Raw genomic sequence first — 7,957 nt, forward strand, 5'->3', positions numbered from 1 at the left:
ATCACGAGGTCGCGGAGTCGAATCCCGGCCATGGCGGCCGTATTTCTATCGGGCGAAATGCGAAAGCACCCCTGTACTTAGATTTAGGTGCACGTTAGAGAACCTCAGGTTGTTCAAGTTTCCGGAGTCCCCCACTACGGCTGCTTCAAAATCAGATCGTGGTTTTGGCAAGTAAAACCCCATAATTTAGTTTTTTATGTATAAACGACAAATGATACCGTTCGAATAGCTGAGTGATGCTTTCACGGGCAGTGCGCATGGCTCGCAGTTTAGATCGGCGTCACAGTGTTCGTTAGACAGCTGATCTCGGTTACGTATTTTCAGCAGTCCATTTATTGTAAGAGCGTCTCAAGCCTACCATTTTATACGTTATGATGCAATTTTCTTGTTTGCTTCGTTCCCTTTTCCGCAGCTGTTTGTGTCCTTGTACTCCTCGGCTTCGGGCCCATTCTCCGGTCTGATACTTCTCGCCATCTCGTCTCCGTGGGTGAACGCGAAGGTAAACTTTATTTACACATCATTTTAAGTGTTACACTATAGCACTGATTTGTGTGCGCTCAATAATCGAACGGTATCACTTGTGAATCTGGTCATTTTTCCTTCGTCATCCGTCGCCAAACTTGTAATGGGAACTTAAAGCCGTAATTGAGATTTTACTGATGTGATTTCAAAGGCAACAACACCCTCTAACTTAGCAGAAGGGTGTTCGCATACATTATTATGCTTTGCGCAACGTAAGGAACGTAAATACAAAAAAAAGAGTACAGTACTTCCATTGCTCTCACGTTATCAACTTCAAGCCAAGCAGAGGCACTATCCCAAAGAACAAGTTATTCTGGAGTTCACGTACACTGTTAACCAGGCACATATTATCATTTAGTAGTCATCCATGTAACTAAAACTAACCCCCCGCCTAAGTTGTGCTGACAAATACAAATATGTAAATTTTGCCTATCGAGGCAGCGCTGCTGCTGATGTAGTTGTTTGAATCACGAATAAATATTTACGTACACTGCATTATGGTCACTGTTCGTTCGCGTGCGCTTGTATCACTCATTATTTGTCGCTAACTGGTATAGATACCCACGCGGATAGTAGTGCATACAGCGATGGTGTTTTAATCGCTTTAAGCCACATATAGTTACTTTAGACAGTGTACGAAAAAATATGAAAGGGGGGTGTATTTTGGGGGCAAACAACGATCCCTGTAGACAGATAGCTTCGAATCTGCCTTCTGCTATTTGGTGTATAGTTCCCGTGCTGAAAAAAAACCGAAATGGAACTTTCCTTTATTTCAGTGAAGGAAAAGGAACTAGCATATCCGGCTTTACATGGAAATCTCGCGCTCCTTTTCATATATGTGTAAATTGCGACTCACATGAACTTTAGTAAGAGCGGTACACAGATATTCAATAGCATGATAGAAACACATGCCGCAGTCCACCATAACGTACAAGGACTTAACAGAAATGCTCATTATACATTGCAGAACAGATACAAAGGGTATTAAAGCGTAAGTAACCTGCTATGTGGAAAGCATGGCAACGATTACGAGCGTGAATATTGGCGAAAACAGCGCTAAGCGTTTCCAATGGGCTGTAAGAAATGCAATGAGCCAATGTTACCGAGCGCAAGGTTATAGCTAACGGTTCTTGGTACAATCCACATTAAAATATGTCAGCACACTCGTCATGTTGATATTAACAATTGCCGCGCGTACAAAAATTGGTAATGCATAATGTCGCGATAAATGCAGTAGCCGAATCCACCTTTTCATTCATTTCACAAGATACAAGACGCTGGGGCAGTCGCTGAAGATGTCCGCGTGATTGTCTCGTGAGATAAGCTCCTACGATTGTTCCAAATAAGGCATGCGTATACATTCTGCAACGTTCTGTCTCACACGTTCAGCAACATTGTACGACGTTCTCAGTGAGCGAAAAAAAAGTGCCAGAACGAGGTCAATTACTTGGCGATGTCTAAACTACCATCTGTCGCTTGCTATCTACGTCGCTTGCAATACGCTTCGTATTGCCTGACTTCTCTTAATTAACCACGCATTCGTTAGCGAGGTCGTGGGCAGGACTACACGAGGAAAAGACACGCAAGAATTGGTCACTAGATTAGCAATTTCGGAATGATGAGAATTTGTATTTTCGAAATGAAAAAGGCAGATCACAGAAGTTTTCGTTTTCCTTTCATAGTTTGATCGACGTGTGTTTACCTTGCGAACCTTTAAAGAACCTACGCTGGCGTGTTTTATATTTGGGCCACCAAGGAATCCGCAAAAATATAATTTTGGTTTAGCATAGTTCCGCAACGTGGAATGGCATTAATAACATTGTATTGATCGAACACGCGCACGTAAGCTGGCCGTTTGACTTCAGCCGTCGTGCCCTGGTTCCGAATAAAAGTATCTTGCAGGCACTGCAATGACATCGCTAGCCTAGACCATATGCTCTGGCGTTGCCCCTCGTTAGGAGGCACAGAACAAATCAATGAGGACAAGTGGCCTGTCTGTCCCAACGTGGGAGCGGCCCGCAGCGCGCTGAGTCGCGTACCTCAGGACCTTCATTAAAGTTTTGCATCCATTCATCTTTTCGCGACGCCATTGTTCTTTATCGACATAGGGAGTGAACATCCTAGGATAGACAGTCTTTTTATGTGATGGCGCAGGGCGCTGCGTGGGCAAGTATTCTGGTCTGCGTTCTACAGCTGTGGCATACGGTGGGAAGAATGCTGTCGGCAGTCCCTCCACCTCCCGTGATTCCCGGAACGCTGGTGAGATGCCCGTCGCGGTCCAACGGCACCGGGGTGTTCGCTGGCTCTCGCATCCTGGCTGATGAACCACTGCAGAACGGGTAGCTTGCTTTATGTTGGCTTTTGTCGCTTTTTGCAAAGACTTGTGTTGTTTTCGGGCAGTGGTGTAATCGACCTTTAGAACTTCTGAACGGGGTGAGGACTCACTTCGATGTTTTTGTTGCAGGAGATGCTCAGAATGGCAGGTGTCTGTGACGTCTTATTAGTTTTATTGCGATAGCAATTAAATTGACACCCCAAGCGCATTTGCGCCGGCGGCGCCGCCGTGAGGTTCCGCATAATGTCAGATGGCGATCGCCGCCGCGCGCCGTATGCTGTATGTACGAGTGAAAGCGTGCGAGGGTGAGCCGGCGATCGCCGCTGAATCTCGCGCACGAAGGGGAGGAAGCGCACCGTTTTCTGTCAAGCGCAAGGCTCCGGGGAGGGGGGGGATAGGGAAGGGGGAGCGTTCTCCTCTCGGCGACCCGTGCGCCCGAGCGTCCGCGCGTGCCTGCCCAGGTCGCTGTATCTCGAATATCTTGAAAACTGTCCGTGATGGGACTAGGTCATCTCTGGGAAGGGAGGAGGGGGGGAGACGCGTTTTATTCGGGGACGGCGCGTTCGACCGCGCGCACTCGTCCCAGCCGCTGTCTTGAAAGTCATCTGCGGAGTGTACAGAGTCCACCGCGCGCTGCATTTTCGCTTCGTTCGCTTTGATGCGAACAGCAGCACGAAGGTCAATTCGCTCGCTCGCTGCTGCTGCAGCGCTTACTGACTCCAGCGTTTTGACAGTGAGTTTCCGCGGTCATCGAGTAAGATGTGTTCGTGCTTGCTTGTGCGCGCGTGACACCATGCTTGTTAATTTAGGCTAGTATGCTTACGTTTACAACTTCATAAGGTTGGTAAATGTTTCGATTTTTGGGCAGAACTGCGACTTTTTTGTAGATTGCGCGTGTGTGTATTTCGGACGTCAGACCCCTGTCGTAGACCAGGCCTCTCAAAGGCACCAGGGGCGCTATAACGTAAAACTATTCCAAACTTTTCTATCCCAATTCTGCTATCAGCCCTCAACGATTGGTCAAAAACTTTTTTCGACCACGTCCACTTCACCTGTCTCTCACGCGACGTGACGAAAACCGCGATACCTCTCCATCTGACATGATGTGTACACACTGATTATGCATGATCTGACAGAAAAAGAAAAAAACAGTTATTTCTGATTCGACCCCTTTTCGCCATTAGCCCTCGGCTATTGGTCAAAAAGTTTTCGGGCTGCACCCACTTCACCTGCCTGTCACGCGACGTCACAAAACCGCACAGACTCACCGCGTCAAAGTGACGTGTACGCGATAAAGATGCATTAATATGCCGAACGAAAGTGAATTTTCTCCGGAATAGCCGCAGGCTGCCCCGTTCCGAAAGGAATAAAAGATGGCTGCCGCCGATCGCTGAGACGCTGGCTACTCGCACCTGCCGGAGAACATGGGTGTATTTGCGCATAATAAAACTTCTTGCGTGGCCGTGTAACGTTTTCGAGCCCTTTCGGCACGTTTACCACCTCATTCTGCCAACTCTTCTTTGCTGAGCGTCAGCTTTAGCGTCATTCTTAAACTTCCGTTGCATGCCGCCGTGATTTTCGACCAGCCACCACAAGCTAAGTAAGGGAAAGCCGACCAATCGCACACGCCGGCACCACCCTCTTCATCCGGTTATCGATTGTCAGTGCACTGGCTCTGCCCCAGTGAATCCCTCTCCACTTGAGCGTTCTCCTTTCCTCTTGTCAGCCAATTAGATACGACAAGCCGCTCAGTTTAGGCAACGTTATTCGTTTTTCAAACAAACAAAAGTGACCTCCTATGAGCGAGAGCAGCGGTTGATTGGTCTGTTCAGACAACCCTGCGGGTGACCGCCCGGTGCTTGCGTCGGTGGTTACGCAAATTTGACGTCAGGAGATTGGAATAGAAACATATTGGAATAGTGTTACGTTATAGGACCCCAGTATCAGGTGAACTAAATTTAATTGTGCGTATTACAGTGGAAGTGAACGAACAGTAAAAATTGTACTCGGGTCTAAAGCAACGACAGCAGGAAATATCTGAAAGGATATTTCATTAGTCCTAATCGCAAATTTTGGCTATACGCTACGAATTGTAGGGTGCTGTTTGGGGAGCATCTGACCTCATCTTTATGTTCAATTGGTTTATTATTGGAGGAGATAACAGATGTGAAAATGCCACGTGCCCACGATGCTGGAAGACGAGGCTCCTCTGTGAATGTAGATACTCTCTTTTTCAGTCTCGATTAACGTCAGAAAGCCCCTCCCTCCAGCCTTCTCCCGTAGCGCAGCCGAGAGACCGCGTCAAGCTTGTGTTGCGAGCCCCACCACCTTTGCTTATTGCTGCGCACTCGCAGTAACAGTCTTGCGCGTTCTGCATTGGATGACTTACCGAGGTCACGTGCTACAATCGCTGTCGCTACAGGCAGTGCGTTTTGTGTAGAGGCATTCGCGCCAAAATTTACTCAGTCTTGAAGCGATACTCGGTAAACAGGAAGAGCTCATGGACTTCTGTTTAAACTTTCAGCTGTTTTCGTGTCAGGCAGTCGCTTAGTACCTTGCAGACAGGATTGCTGCCGCGTGATCTACGAGCCACGCTTTGGTGTTTACAATGCCGAGACCTGGTGAGGGGCACTTTAAATCAATCAGATTAGGAGAAAACCGCCCAAAGCTCAGCGACAGACATCAAAAGATCGAAAGTTCGATCTTTAAACCTCGTCGCTCAAATTTCCCGAGGACTATACGGTACCCCGAAATCGTCGCCGCTCCTAGATCGGGGGTTCATAGTCGAGCCCTACCAAGTGCGTAATTGGTAACCGGCAAACTTTTAGACACGACTGTCCTGTGCAGACTCTACGTCTTCCCGCTGTACCGGCTATCGTTCTTCTGGATCACCTTCATCGGAGCCCTCCTCACGATCCTTGTAGGAACAGCGCTGAGTCTCGTCACAGTAGCCGCGGTGGTTTTGCGTCCATGGTATTGCATACGAGAGTGCCTTATTCCGGCAGTTGCAAATACTGCGCAGCCGTGTGGATCTGCAATGCTGCACACCAAAGCGCCTACAAGTGATATGCTGCACGATGCAGTTAATCCATGCTTCTGTTCGGTCCTTTCCAGATCGACTTTTGCTAGTGTCTAGTTGGCGTCAGAAATTTAGGTGGTGCTACTTCAGCGAAACAGCTCAATTCCTGCTCAGCTCATTTCAGGCCGCCCATATTCCTGCCAACTTTTGTCACGCCATTGAGCTAGTGCCTATATAGCATTCGACATCCGCTATACTAAATGAATCATTTGGAGAGTATTTCACGTCTCAATCCTGGTTCGATGTGACTACGTTTGCACGATCGCCTGCCTTTCATTTAATAAGTTCATGGCGAAGTAATGTGTGTTCTTTAATACGCGAAAAGTGCGAGGTACCCAATTAGTTTGAACTTAAGCGTGGTTTCATAAAACTCGATCTAACGAAACCCCATTTTACGAATTTTCCGATCCGAGGAAGAAACTTCTATTCGCCGGTAGATGCCCATAGGGTTTAACGTTGTCATCGACCCGAATTAGCGAAACGAACTTGGCCACCAAACTCGATTTAACAAAGTTTTCCTGAAATAATTATTTCTTTCTCATTTTGACACAATATGGATTTTCCTTCTAGCGTCCGCTCTGACGCAATCGCGATCAAACATCTGCGCGCCCCAGTCACGGCCCTAGCTTTACTTCGACGAGGCTTCACGCCACGCCCATGCACGGAACAACGGACTCGGTAGTCGTCGATCTCTTGAGGCGGTTTGCCGGGGGCCCACGACGGAACCGAGGACGCATTGCAAGCGATTGTGGGCTATGGAAGTGCGTGCGCCCACTGCTGGTGAAGCACGCAGGCGAACATCGCGAGTTCTTTTCACTGCAACATGCTACATAGGCAGTTCTCTCCTGAAGACCGAGTCGGTTTTTTTTTTCTTTCGGTTTCACGCGCAAGCAATTTGGACCGGCCTCGCGGACTTTTCACATACGCAGGCATGGGTTAGCGGCAAATGCAACGCCGCGGTAGCTTGTGGGTGTCGCTACGTTAAAATTTTAGATTTCGGAGGACTGAACAATCCCTTTCTCGATTTTACGAACTTCCCAGTTTAACGAAATAATTAGAGGGCGCTGATCGCGTAGTTAAATCGAGTTTGCACTCTAATGCCAATCTACGCCAAACGGCAACCAGGGTAGCGGGCCTTTTTATTATGTAGGTAAATGACACCACTCATTTACGGTTTTAAATAGTTGCATTATTACGCCAACTGGGCTCTGAAAACGAAAATCACATACAAATCCCTGCTTTAAATTTCAGCCGCAGCTATTACTTGGCAAAGCTCACTAGAACCCACCATGCTAGCATAGCGGATATGCGTTGCGTTGCCGAGTAAGAGGTCGCGGGTTCGATACTCGGACGTGCCCGCCGCATTCCGATGAAAGTGGAACGCAATAATTTTCGTGTACCGACCTTTGTGTGCGCGTCAAAGCAGCCCGGGCGATCTAATTAATGCAGAACCCTCCACTACAGCCTCCCTCATAAAGTACTGTTAAGTGTAGGTAGGTTAAAGCTCACAACCGTCTTCCTTGCAGGCGGTGCAAAAGAGTCGAGAACGAATTTTCGCTTCACTAGTCCCGTCTTTCTCAACTTTTGGAGGCGCTTCAAGTTTTTTCGGCAAGCGTTGCAGGTGAGTGCAATTCGCAGCCATAAGAAAGCAAAAGGATCACACGAACAATCTCTACTATAAAGGTTAGCTTATTATGTGCTTTTACGATTGTGGAGGTTATTACCGCGTGGAAAACTGTGCCTACAATCCTTCTGTATTCCTTGCATAGCTTAAAAGAATTCGAATTTTGTGTAGCCTCGGCGAGTTTTGAATTGTGAAAGGGACCTATATTTGTATATTCTCCAGCTCTATGAAGAGTGTTGAAGTACGTTATGAATTTTGCTGACAGGTTGCGCCTGAGCGAACGTTGTGAATACGAAAGGACACACTGCATCAAAAGCGTGTATGTCTCGTGTTAATATCGAAGTATGAAACTACGGAAAATGTATCCTGCTTAAATCGCGTGCACACTTCATTCGGA

The 7,957-nt window shown here is 47.6% G+C and overlaps 1 long non-coding RNA gene across 1 annotated transcript; it reads left to right on the plus strand.

Moving 5' to 3' along the window:
* Positions 1–420: 420 nt before the first annotated feature.
* On the plus strand, positions 421–5,789 carry LOC140212896 (uncharacterized). The gene is made up of 3 exons (XR_011889869.1): positions 421–499; positions 2,677–2,861; positions 5,705–5,789. It is a non-coding gene; the product is annotated as an uncharacterized lncRNA (long non-coding RNA).
* The last annotated feature ends 2,168 nt before the right edge of the window (positions 5,790–7,957 follow it).

This window comes from Dermacentor andersoni, chromosome 8 (genome assembly GCF_023375885.2).
Source record: "Dermacentor andersoni chromosome 8, qqDerAnde1_hic_scaffold, whole genome shotgun sequence".
NCBI lineage: Eukaryota > Metazoa > Arthropoda > Arachnida > Ixodida > Ixodidae > Dermacentor > Dermacentor andersoni.